This window comes from Odontesthes bonariensis, chromosome 14, assembly GCF_027942865.1.
Source record: "Odontesthes bonariensis isolate fOdoBon6 chromosome 14, fOdoBon6.hap1, whole genome shotgun sequence".
NCBI lineage: Eukaryota > Metazoa > Chordata > Actinopteri > Atheriniformes > Atherinopsidae > Odontesthes > Odontesthes bonariensis.
In genome coordinates, this window is record NC_134519.1 from 26910379 (window position 1) to 26924257 (window position 13879).

General features: G+C 42.6%; 1 protein-coding gene across 4 annotated transcripts in view; it reads left to right on the forward strand.

The window, feature by feature from the left end:
* The window catches only part of slc6a9 (solute carrier family 6 member 9), a 73099-nt gene that overhangs the window by 34024 nt on the left and 25196 nt on the right, over positions 1-13879 (forward strand). The window lies entirely within an intron of this gene.

Genomic DNA, 13879 nt, shown 5'->3' on the forward strand with positions numbered 1-13879 from the left:
TTGTCCGGCTGAAGTTGGGTTCATCAGCAGGAAGATTTCAGTCAAACCAAGTTATTTATAACCTAGCTACACCTAAGCTATGTGCTTACAACTTAAAAAGACACAAATGAGCAAGTTGAGACTCTTTGTTATTTCTTTGTTGCATTGAACTTCGACTTAATGGATTCTTAATGGGGCTTAACCATCATTAGCTTCACCTGTGCTGTACAAGTCAAACGTTTTGATTAAAATTACATGTTCATTTGTATGTGAGTCAGCCGGAAGTCTGTTCATTCTCATAAGAATTCCTATTGTCTCCAATAGGTCTCCAGCAAATTCCTTTTATTCCCCCCTGTGGAATTTATTCTCAAGTACATTTAAATGTGTTTTGTTTTATTTATTTATTTAAATATTTTTAAATATTTTTTTATTTATTTAAATAACCTGGTACATAGCGTGAGAAACCACGCTATGTACCAGGTTATTGGATCAACGAAACTACTAGCTTGACAGTCAAACTGATCACTTGCCTCGAGACGCCATTTGTTGTGATTTGCACAGCGGTTGATATGTCTTTTACATTCTTTTACAAAAATGACTACCAGCAGACCGACCTCTATTATTAGTTGTTCCACATCCGTGGAAACGGGGAGAAAGTGGTTCTGATGTGAAAAGGGCCTGTTTTGAAGCTTCTATCATACAAACTGTGACTTGATATAATATCGTTACATAAACGCCAACACTAAGTAGAGATGAGAAACTTTGTTGAGCTGTTTCCATTACACAGCGTCCAGGGTAGGCAGATTTCTCAAAATGGGGAGAATGATAGAGATATAACACCTAAATATTGCAAATAGTTACAGTTCAGCATTGCAAAGATGAGGGTAAACCAGAATCAGAGCACATTAATGGCATCACATCTGCATGACACATGGTGTGTTATTCAGGAAACCAACATTGAATGTACATTGTGTGATTCACAGGAGCAAAGGCACATTCCTCAGCAGTTAAAAAGGAGACACTGCATTATTCTGCATGCTGTGCATTTACATTTCATTGTGCTGCAAGTTTTGGAAAGAAGGTGAAGTTAAAGCAGAACTCAGAAACTGGGTGAGGAGAAAATGGCTGATGAGGCGTATTCATCAGCTTTGTCATGGATTTGTAGGAAGCACAGAGCAGGGGAGAAAAGAGCTGAAGATGAGGCTTGTCGAGGCAGTGTGCTCACCTTGTTAGAAAGGAAACACGGGGGGGGGGGGGGTTAAGGGCTGATAGTGTACTTTAAGGCTGCATGTGTGTGTGTTTGTGGCAGTACGCACACTTTTGTTCCAGCAGCACACTTGCTGTGTGGTACGAGGATTGAGGGCGATTCTATAATTCCATTTGTTAACGGTGGCTGACATGTCTGAAACAAGAGCAAACAAGAGGGAAAGATTGTTGACTGAGTTTGAGTCTTTGTTTTTTCTTTTCTGAAAGTGAGAGAAAAAGAAACGCACGGCAGGATGTCAGATTTGAGAATGATTACAGCCACAGAACCAGAAACCACAGTAGATCATTCAGATTTATTCTCACACTGAATTGTTTTTAAAGAACTACAGCTGGTTCCAAAGAGAGAGAAAAACCAAAAAAAGTCTCATGACAAAACTCAAAAATCAACTTGGACTGAACTTATTTTCACTGTTGATGTACCGGCCTGTGATTCCCACCAGGAGGTATACATGAGAACAAAAAAAAGTGACCACAGGAATCAGAATATGGGGAAGACAAATGGGGAAAAACGGTGATGGTTTCAAAACATTTAACGTTGTTGAGGATTCTTAGGTTAGAATAGACACCTCTATGGTTTTTGTGAATGCAGGACGCACATGTAGCCGGTCAATGTGTCCTCATGATTCCAGTTGATTGAACTTTTTACTATGATTTGAAAATTAAGCAAAAACCTAACTTTTTCGCTTTTCTATGTCTTTGGAATGTATGTGCATAGTTTTTGAATTGTTTGAACCACAACAAGTCCACTAAGTTATTTGGATTGCAGCTCCACAGCTGACATTGTGGAAATACAGCAGCTTGAACCCAGTATTTCGGCGCCATTTGCTCACGCTGCTGGCATTACTGGATGCTATGTCTTTGCTCATGTTCAAAGTTGTGTGCACTTGTGTGTGTGTGTGTGTGTGTGTGTGTGTAAGTGGAGTATTGTGGGCTGGGTGAAAGGGATGCAGGTGAACAGCTTGCGAGGGCCAACAGCTCCGCAGGCCAGTCTCGCGCATCACTTGACTGCCATACCCTGATGAAGGCCTATGCACAAATGAACTTGTCAAGCAAATGAGTGATCAAGCAAAAGGGTTGGGGGTGGGTGGGTGCACATGGCTACAGCAGCTCCTAGTAGACCTGCCCGCCTCTCTTCTCAAATCAGCCATCATCGCCCGTTGTCCCTCTGTCTCTACTTCTCTCACCCCGTCCTCCTCTCAGAGCTCTCGGTGTCCATCTCTATTTCAGTCCGCCTGCTCTCATCTCCCTCGTCCGCTCGAGCTCACGTAATACCATTGTTTAATCAGAACAGCCTATTTCTGAATTGCATTGGGAGATTATCTTCACAATGCTTTGACGGGGTACCGTCATCCAACACTTGCAGGGAATGGACAGCAGAGGAGACCATCGGAACTGATCTCGCCTCTGCGTGCAGTTAAGAGGGTTACCGGAAATAAATCAGTTTGTTTATGGCATTTACGTGGCTCATAAATCTGGCTGAAGCACACAGAAAATGCAATGATGATCTCAGGTAATCTCTCCTGGAATCAAACTGTGGGATAAGTGCACCTGCATGCATTGATCCACATGAGAATGTATACTTAGGAAATGAGCTGTCAAACACATACGCACATTCAGAAACTCGCACAGTTCCATCCCAGTGTTTGTGTCTGAACAAGAAAAGTTTGAAGTCCGACAGAAAATGCCAAGCCCTTAACCTTTGCCCTGACCACGCCCCTCGTCGCAGCGACCCCCACCTTGCTTTCATACAAAGATGTCCGCACACGCTGCTCCCTCCCCTTCTTCCCCTGGGAAAAGTATTTGAGGATTCCAGCCTGGTAAGTTTGTCGCTATAAGTATCTCGGAGGTTGAGAAGTTGGTCCGTCATCTGACTTTTTGGTGGATTGTAAGGTCTGATGCTGCTTCTCATCAGTTTCTCATCATGAAGAATTTTCTAAAGGTAGGGAGCTGAATGGGACCAATGGAAAACATTGAAAAGCTCTAGATGAAATAGTGATTTTAAGTCAAATTCTGCTGCTTCAACTGCTGAGGGACAGCAATGCCCTAACTATTCTGCTGTGTTTTGGATAGACTCCTCATTTACTTGTGGGCCCTTCGGTTCATAATGTTCATAATCTCATCTCGTTTACCTTTAAGTGAAAGATGTGTCGACTTGGGAACAGATGAGGATTAAATCGTACATTTATATGCAGACAAGCTCGCGTGTGCTTTTTTTTTTTTTGCCATCGTTGTTCAGTCTCGTGCTAACCTTTCTTCACATCTAGATATACTGCCTCTTATTACCGTGCTTCGTCTCACTGTGGGGATGGTTATTTTCTGTGAATGCATACAAACGACACGTTTGGACTGAGTAATGGCTGTGAAATGTCCAAGGAAGCATTTGTTGAATGCCAATAAGTAAGGATTCTTAGATGCTTTTCAACTGAAAATGCTTGATTCACTGACTGACTCACTGACCCTCTGAGGTATAATATATCTGAAGACTGAACATGTATGACTGGTTTGTTTTGGGTCATCGCAAGGTCGGATTGTGTAATGCTTAGAGAAACTAAAAAAAAACCCGGCAAGAACTACATCTCAGACTCTACAGGCCTCAGTCAGCATGTCTAATGTTAAAGTTCAGGACAGAACAGTTAGAAAAACACTGAACAGACATGTATGGCTTGTTTGGAAGGGTTGCAGGAGAAAGCCTCTTCTCTCCGAAAAAGAACATGGCAGCATGGCTTAGGTTTGCAAATTTGCAAATCTTTATGTATATGACACTGTTTATCAGCACATCACAAACCAACTGTGAGGCACTGTGATGGACAGGTGATGGTGTGGGCCTGTTAAGTAGCCACAGGGCCTGGACACCTTGCAGTCATGTGAGGCCTCTACAAAATGATGTCATGCAACAGGACAACGATCTCTAGAGTAACCGCAAATCTACAACACTAAGGCTGAAAAATAAAATAAACCAGATGGTGCAACGGTTTAGTCAAAGTCCAGACCTCAACCTGACTGAAATGCTGTGTTTGGATCTCAAAAAAAAAAAAAAGTGTGTAAACAAATATATACACACACATATCTCAATGAACCGATAACATGACAGAAAATGATTACCTCGAGTCGTTGCTGCTAAAGATAGTTTTACAAGCCACTAAATGTGGTGTGTACTTAGTTTTCCACACGCTGCTTTAGCATTTTGACTTAGTTTTTTTAAAAATAAATAAAAAAATTCATAATTGTCATTGTAGTTACAACTCAGTTAGATGTATTTATCACGTTTTTTATTATTATTTCCTGACGCATAAAAGCTGTGGAACGAAATAGGTTCTACTTTTTCATTGGAGATGCAGGTATGGATCGATGTTCCCAGTAGGCGACTTCTATCCCCTGTTCCGCTCTTCATCGGACAGCATCTGACTTTCTCTCATCGTCCTCCTCCTCCTCTCTCATCGTCCTGACACCCCAGCCATTGGATTCAATTAATCAGCCGTGGAGGGGGATTTATTCAGTCCCTGCCCAATGGGATTCTTTGGTATGTGGCCCCAATGGTAGCAGGTTGAGAAGCCACGGTTTACACTGTCTTTAGGCCTATTACTCTCACCTCACAGCCCACTCATAAAGGACGCTTTGAGCTGCCCAGTTTTGGGGGGATCCGGTGGGCTTTATGCTCTATAATAGCCTGGTGGACTCAGCCACTGCAGACAGACATGTTTACCAAACTCTGTTTAGGTGGAGCAAGAGAGATTACGTGTGCCGCTCTGAATGACTGGGAGCCTGATTATTGGACGGGAGTATTAAGCAGGGAAGTTCGCTTTAGGAAACAGTGACGGGAGTGAATCACGTGAAAGACTGATTTAAAGACTTTTTTAGTGCCTTCTCTGCAAACCGTATAGTTGCATTATTGCAATTTGAATGTAAAGAAGATTTATTTTAGTGTAATGGGAGTAAGGGCTTTGAGTCGCTGATTTTTCAGAAGCACGAAAACACTTATTTCAGGTGGAGAAAAAAAGTTGAACAGCACTTAATTGAGTGGTGTGCTGGATGCTGGGCCGACCAAAGAAAAACATTTTTATTGGCTCTGTCTGCCTCTTCACCAACTCGTGCTGAGTCGTTCATTTCAGACTTTTTGTGAAAGAGAAGTCCAGACATTTTGCTCTGAGGTGACAGACGGTAAACCAAATTGTTTTGATACCAAGAATTCACACCTCTGCTCTGATTGGCCTGTTTTTGGGGGTGGAATGACCCACTTGGTTCCACCACACCTCCCTCTTCTGCAGGGCTGTCTCTTTTGATATTGTTAGTGCTCGATAACACCTGAAGCTCATTAATTACCGAATAACACAGCACCTGCACTGAGAGCTAACACTAGCTCACACACTAGCAACCCTGCTCAGACTGGCACACACTGAATACTAGACTGGAAGTTTTATTCTAAAATACTTACATAGTTCCTTTGTCTGGAGTTTGGCCATGAACAGCTGGTACAAATCCCACTTTTAGGCACAATCGTGGGAGTCATTCTTTGAATTGACGCATGTTGTTAAAACAGATAAAAAGAGAGCACTGATAGCGGATTTATTTCTTAATTCAAGAGGACTATATAACTGATGATGAGAAAGGACTTTTAATAGCAAGGCAAAAAACAGTAACAGAAAAAGTTCTACTTCCTGCTTACTGGGTACAGCAAATGCAACCTGATGTGAGGTTGAAGTTAGGTGGAGATAAAAATGCGGACACTGTATATTTCCTGGGAGCATGTTGTAGAAATCCCCTGCAAATCTGAACCACTCATTGAGTGGGACATTTTCACACCAAAGCTCCCTTTAACAAATTACCAGGCTGCGTTTTTTCAGAGTTGGCAAGGACTGTAGACACATAAATATGCTTAAAAGCAGGGTTTTTTTCTATCATATGTAAATTGGAGCTGCTTATTTGCATGTGCAGGGACACACATATTAAGCAGCTGTTGAGCGCTCAGTGTGTTTCCACATCTGTATTGTTTCTGCTTACAAGCAGAGGTTATAGTATGTTAGACATGGCTTAGACACAATCTTGTTACTGTTCAAAAAAAGACCACACGTACACACTGGTTTGACCTTTCCCTTCTCAGTGTTTAGACAGATGTCTGTGCCGACAAGACATTTCCTGCATCTCATCCCTGTGTCACCTCTTCTTTCCCACTCTACGCAGCTCCACCCCAGTTCACCAACGCAGCTCCATCGTTCTTAATGCCAATTTAAGCAGCATTTATGACTTTTTTTTCCTTTTTTTTTTAAGATTCAAAATGGCCTCATATTTGCCCTTTAGATTCACAACTACTTTAGTTAATGCCTGTTTTTAAAAGAAGCGGAATGTCAAACGGTAACATCTTACGTAACATATGCTCATTAAAAAACAAATCAAAGTCTTGGATCTGGGGCGATCTTGATCTCACACTGATTCAGCCTAATGCTGTTGTTTTCACTACAGTCTAGACTTTTAACTGGTCAGTGTAGTCCTGCTAATGTCTGTTTTCAATAACCACTTAATGAAAAAAATGTTTTCCAGCTCAGGTCATGTTTGCAGCTATGTGTAATTACAGTATGATTGTGCGGATTTCCTGTCAGTCTGTGTGAACGTGTCATAAAACCGGCGTCTGTTCGACATTTTCAAGAACAGCGAGAGGAGTAGATGTCCTGAGTTTAGATGTGAGGATCTGCAGCTACACAGTCTGGGACAATTATCAACGAGCAATGAAAGATCAAAAAAAAAACTTATATGAAAAGCATTTTATTCGACTTTGGTAGCCAGAGGGTTTTTATGGTGGAAGGTGGATTTCAATTGATCTGGTTTGGGAGTTGTTTCCATGTTGTTCACGAGCAGCTGGCTCCACCCTCCCCACATGCTAAAACACTGTCTACAAAATGATAATGTTCCTTATCAATATCTGAAATTTTCCATCCAACTTGGTTTTCTGTGTATTTAGTCAAATCCAAAAAAGTCGGGACGCTGTGTGCGATGTGAATGACACCAGAATGTAGTGATTTGCAGATCTCATAAACCGATATTTGATTTGCAATAGAACATTGAAAACACATCAAATGTTGAAAGTGAGACGCAGTGGCGGCGCCAGGGGGACGCTAGGGGGCGCTATAGCTCCCCCTGGAAAAGTAATAGCACCTCCATAGCACCCCCAGGAAATTTTTAGATTTTTTTCTTCAACTAATTTAATATTTTAAATATGTAGTTGTGGCATTTTCTTCAAAAGACAAAAAAATATATTATGTATAGAAATATATTATGTTTGTTTATGTTTTAAATTAATTGCAGAGTACCACATTATTCACTATTCACTGTATTGGTGACTGCTGATGTCAGAGTTTTCAGTGCACCTGTGTGTGTGTGGGGGGGGGGTTGCGTGCGCGTGTGTGTGCTTGCGTTTGTGTTGATAACTCTAGGGTAGAAAAATATCCTTCATAGCACCCACAGTTAAACGCTTAGCCCCCCCTTAGCACCTGCAGAAAAAAATTTCTGGAGCCGCCACTGGTGAGACGTTTTACTAATTCGTGAAAAATGTTACCTCATCTTGCATTTTATGGCGACAGCCCGTCTCAAAATAGTTGGAACAGGAACAAAAAGAAAGAAAAAAAAAGTTGGAAACGTAAGTGGTGCCGAAAAGGAACAGCTGGAGGAACATGGTGCAACTAATCAGGTTAATTGCTCGGTTACATGACTGGGTGTTAAAAACAAATAGCACCTTATACCAGAGGTAAAGATGGGCAGAAGTTTTGGAAAACTGCAAAAAACTATGTCTCGAAATTGTGGAGCAGTTACAGAATAATGTTCCTCAGTGTGATTACAAATACTTTGAATATTCCATCAGGTGCATTAGTGACTGGCAACGTCTGGAAAAGCTGAAAGGTACCTGAAAGGTATATAGAGGTTTTAGAGCAACACCTGCTCCCATCCAGATAATGTTGAAGGCCCTGCATATTTTAGTTAGACAATGCTGCGCCACACACTGCATCTATTGCAACAGCAGTGCTTCACAGTAGAAGAGTCTTGTTGGACCTTTCATCAACTGAAAATATTGGGTGCACCTAGAAACGCTAAATACAACAAAGACCCAGGACTGTCGAGCAGCTCGAAACCAGCATCATACAAGAATGGAACAGCGTTCCTCTCGCAAAGGTCCAACAACTGGTCTCCTCAGTCCCCAGATGTTAAAAGAAGAGGGGCTGACACACAGACTGTTGCCCTGTAAAAACTTTTTTTGAGATGGGTTGCAGCCATCAAATTCAAAATGAGCCAATAATTGACCCTAAAATAATTTTTAGAATTGGGGTTGCACATGAACACTCGGTCTTTCTCCTGAGTTGGTAACTGTCGTACATTTTAATAACAGAAGAACGAGTGGACCCACCTGCGTTAGCAACCTCTGTGCTCACCTGTGTGTGCTGTGACCTCAGCGCAGAGCTCATGGCTGTCAGAAGCATTTCGCTGCAGGATAGATAATTACAAGGAAATATGCAGCATGTGAATCCTTAATCTGTCATTGTTAAACCACTACTAATCACCAATAGGTAACACAGCATAAAGATACAGATATTTAGAAAGTAACAAGCAATATGAACTTCCACTTCATCCATGTACAGAAGGACAACATCCCCTGAGAGAGGAAGAGGGGTGTAAGCTGTCAGTAAAATGCCATCGCTCTACTGGAGGTGCCTCTAAATAAGATTCTTTCAGACAGGAAATGAGATGCACAGTGAGCAGTCGCACGATATTAACAAATCACCTTCTGTTGGAGAGATTATCAGGCCTTTGCAGAGCTCTGCGCTTTACTGACTGACTGCTTTCTTGTTGCAATAGTACTAGCAGTTGTAGCTAATGAAGCGTGCTAGAGATGGAAATAATACAAGGAATTGTCAAAATATACACTCGTGTAAATCTGTAACTGCTTTTGGTGTGTGGAGAGAAAGTAGCATCCACTGTGTGTGCATGTGTATTTGAATGGAATTGTCTCACTCGAACGGACAGCATCTCTTTGCACTTACCAGGTTGGGCTGCAGCTGTCAGGAAACCGTTTGAGAGGCTCCCTGAGTGTTTTCAGAGCCTTTCAAGTTTTCCAATTTGTTTTTAAAGACAAATTATAGAAGCAGCTCGAGACAAGTGTTTAGAAACTTTGTTATGTCAGTCACAAATGAGCTCCGGTGCATGGTGCTTCTGCCGGTGGTGCCTGAGATGCTTCTGCAACTTGGCTGGAGTCCAGCTGCGCCTCACAGATGTCATTGGGCGTAAGTAAGAAGGCAGCCAACTGTCTGAACCTGGTCTCACTCTTGATGGTGCCAGGGTAAAAACCAAGCCACGGGTTTGTGTGAATCGTCTGCAGTGCTGTTCAAAAGTCTTGAGCCACCCCTCATTTCTCTACATTTTGCTTCCAAGCAGCCAGACTTTCTTGTAATCTTCTGCTGTTGTGTTGCGCAACAGTTCTCCGGGGCTTTCTGAAGGTCTATTAAAGTTCATTCTTTGGACACTGGCTGCTCATTTCCCTTATTTAAAGTCCAATCCTTGTAACTGACCGTTTTCAGAGGAATATGCTTGTTTTGTTCGTTAAGCTACTTAACACTGACCGGTGAACCATTCTAGCATGAAAGCTCCCAACTCAACGGATAAGCGAGCATTGTGTCATGTTTAAATAAATCCCTGCACATATTTTCCATTTTCCAGGCAGTTTACAAAGAATTGAGAGGTGGCTCAAGACTTTTGCATAGTTCTGTACATGTAGGAGAGCTTTTGAGAGAGCATGAAGGAAACAACAAGCAGTGCCAGACTCAACTCATCAGGTCCTCGTAGCAGTGTGGTCGACAAAAGCCATCAGTGAGCAAAAGGGACCTGAAATACTTTCAGTACGAGACGCAAAATCCTCTGATCTGATGAAAAGGAAAATGACCTATTCCCAACAATGTGACTGTAGAGGAGGCACCAAGCGTCACATGATTAATGTCATCTTTACAGTCAAACATGGTGGTGGCAGCATTATGCTGTGGGAAGGATTTTTTTCTGCTACAGCGGTTGGGAGATTAGTCAGGACAGGGGGAAAGATGAGCGCCGAAAAATAGCTGTGCAATCCTTTGTGAAACCATTCTCCCGAGTGCTTGCAATGTCAGGCTGGAAGGAAGGTTTACATTTAATAACACAACGACCCAAAGGACACAGCGGAGAAAAAAAAACACATCAGCAGCTTCTGCAAAGCTCCGTAAAAGTTGACCCCCTCCTCATTCTCATCCCGCCTGGTTGAGCTGGAACGTCTCTGAAAACAAGAGCGAGTGAAACAACAAAGGCGATTCCAGCCTGAAGGATCTTCTCTAAGAGAAATTGCCGTCTTTGCCACCAAGGTGATTTGAAAAAAGTATAAACTACAAAGTACAAAGGGAAAGCTCTGAATATTTCTTTCAGTCCTTCAACTGAACCCTTCAGTGTCCTGCTCTACCACTTGGTAGAGCACATTTATCACTGAGTACTACTGTGATACTACTGTGATACTCACTACTGTGGCAAAAATAACTACTTTTAATGTAAAGTGACATCTCAACCATTTGTTGACATCAGAGATGAAACACTTCTGTTCTGCTTTCATCATCCTCACCCACCAACATGTTGGCATTTATTGCCCCCGCATTCCAACCGCAGGCCTGTGTAGAGCGACATGTTTCGAGGTAAATTGTACTGATCTCATCTTATGTCCCTTCCAACCCTTCCAACACTTTCTGAGTGAGCACAACACAGATCAGCAGCTCTGCTGGCATTTACGTTTTAGGCACTGAGCTGGCGTTCTTTTTCAGATCAGCTCAGTGGAGATGAGAGTTAGGAGCTTGTGATTTGTCGACTGCTGTTTGACAGACTGCTGGACTCGAACCTGTTTGATAATTATTACAGAGCAGTTAATTACAGGCAAGGAGTGCCACCGCTGCCAGCACAGATGTACGGTTTGTGCTGAGTATACTTTGGCAGCAGGCTCTGGATATTGTGAGACATTAACTCACCAGAAGCAAAGTGTAATTAGGATTTTATATTGATATGTGAAAAAGTGTTTCCCGACTCACACAACCTGACCCGTCGGCCATCTTTGGGATTTATGTGGTGTGGCTACAGAGCAGTCAGCTGGTCGTCTGACTCCAGGCACATTTTCAGCTCTCAGAAATCGGTGAGCTAAATGTTCAGCCTTTGGATTAAAAAAGAAATGCAGCTGTTGCTGACCTGTTTGTATGAAATATAGAAACGTTTGTCTTTGTTGACCTAGATCTTTGGATTGTATCAAACTGTCCTTTGAGCAAAAATTCCTGTTGTGATGCTGGATGTTCGAAAATCAAAATCTGTAAGACTGTGAATGAGACTTCAAGATGTTAACATTTCATTATGTTGATATATGTCATACATAGGCTCTGTGTGGGCTGTTTTCTTTTAGATTGGCAGAGTCGAGATTCTTTAAAGAACAGGCATACGTGGCGGTTTTGTAGGTTTAATGTCTTAAGTTGCATCAGATACTTTACGTTTTTCTTGGGAAGTCTTCTTATGGTGTCGTTTCAGCTTTAGCACGGCACTGCCTACAAATCGTCGATTGGCTTAATTGTGGAAAAGTGAGGAAGAGGTTATGTGTAACATCTCATCTTGACATGTTTTCTTACTAAAAGGCAATAGCTGTGACTCATGAAACCACAGTGATTCAAGCCATCACTCCACACCCTACACTCTGAAATCTGTCACCAGAGGAATACCTCTTGAAAAGAAAGAAAAGTTTCAAAACTAAATAGAAGGAGGTATAAGGGAATGGTTATGTGTGGTCTTATGTAAAGGCCAGATGGTCCTAAAGAGTCATGGGACAGTGGAATGGAAGGAGGAAGGGTGTGGAGAGTCTGTCAGGGTGACAGACTGAATGTCTGACTGAGGGAGCCAACACTGCAGGCTACAGCGTCTGGATGCAGGAGGCACGGCGCTCATTCAAGGATATCACCAAAAACCTCAACTTCTGCTTTCGCACAGAGGTTCAGTTAGTAGATACTTCTCTGATTTTATGACTCAGAATGCAATATAGTTTGTAATAAATAAGGATTATTTCTTATTATTTCAAAGGACCTTTTTTTTTTTTTATCCAAATTATATTGACTGTGAAGTGTGAAGAAAAAGCTCTGAATGTGTTGTACAGTTCTTCTGAATGCAGCAGCTGCCCCGCTTATTTCAGCCACTGCATTGTTGACAGCGTGCGAGTGTGCACCTGTCCTGAACACATCAGGTTGGGATTCGGAGAACGAAAACACCAAAAATTCAAAGGCTATTGCTATTCCCAGCGTCTCCTCTCCTGCTTTTGTTTGTTTGGCTGTAGACCGGAGCACAACCCGTCAGCCCGTGTGTTTATGCATGTGTGCGCCGTCCGTGGATCCACGTCTGGTTTCTGATGAGAAGTCCCGTCAACCAAACAAGAATGCACAAACAGCTGCAAACTGCTGTCTCCGACGCTTCTTTTCCTTCCAAAATCAACTCCGGATGGAGACAATGTAGTGTGCAGCCTGCTGTGATGGCGGACTCGCGGCTGGTGGTTTTCGACCCTCCCTGTTCTGTGGCCGTGGGTTCGCTTTGAGGTTCCCGTCACCAACAAAGCTAGTGTTTGCTGATCTTCCTGTATGTTGCACCTGCAGCCTAAAGCCCTGCCCAAAGCAAGGCCAGGGATGCTGGAGAAATTCTGAATGTTTTCCCATCTAAGCAGCCAGACTCAAAGACAAACTGCAGAGATTTGGAGAAAATATCACAGCAGTTTTTTTATGTGGTTGTTACTGTGTTTCTTTTTTTCTTTCCTTGGATGAAAACGACGTCTCCGTCAGTCTCCGAATCAGAAGTGGTGTGTTCATCAGGGAGAGTTGGTCTTTGGCGTCTCTGTATCTGTGCAACATGCTCTCCAGGACTTTTGTATACAGCAGTAGTTCAGTCGATTAATGTTGATGGAACTTAATATACGAAACACATTCCCAGGAAAGTTTGGGTTTCCTTCTGTGAAAGCTTCCCAGAGATGACGAATAAAACCGAAAAATAAAGTTGCCCGTACAGCAAAGTCATTACTGTAGACGTACGGTGTGCCCACGTCATTGATTTTTGAGCATGAGGAACTGTGTTATCTTAAATTAAAACATTTCTTTAATTCACTTTAATTCCATTAACTTCACATTTGTTGTGTTGACCCAGCTCATGTCGAACTAAACTGCCTGAGCTGAGGTCAGACTATGTTGACGTTTCAGCATTTATTTCTCAGCAAACGCTCAAGTGCTGTCATGTGAGCCCACACACACACACGTGCAGGTACACATGCACGTAACAGTATGGGCAGACACAGCTGGGGGTGTAGAGGAGGTCACGAGAGAGGGACCATCTGATGCCGGCAGATGGAGTGATAGAGGGAGGAGAGGAGAAGAGAGGCTGGAAATCAGGACGACAACACCAAATGCTATTGGGCTAGTCTGAAGGCTCCAAGTTCACTTCACATCCCGTCTGCTCAAGTGAGCACTCCTTATGCTAAACTTTGGGGATGAGGGGATAGTAGTTTGCAGAACATATTTAGGGACTAAAAGTCTGAGCATCATGGAGGAATAATTCAACACCACACGCATCTGAAAGA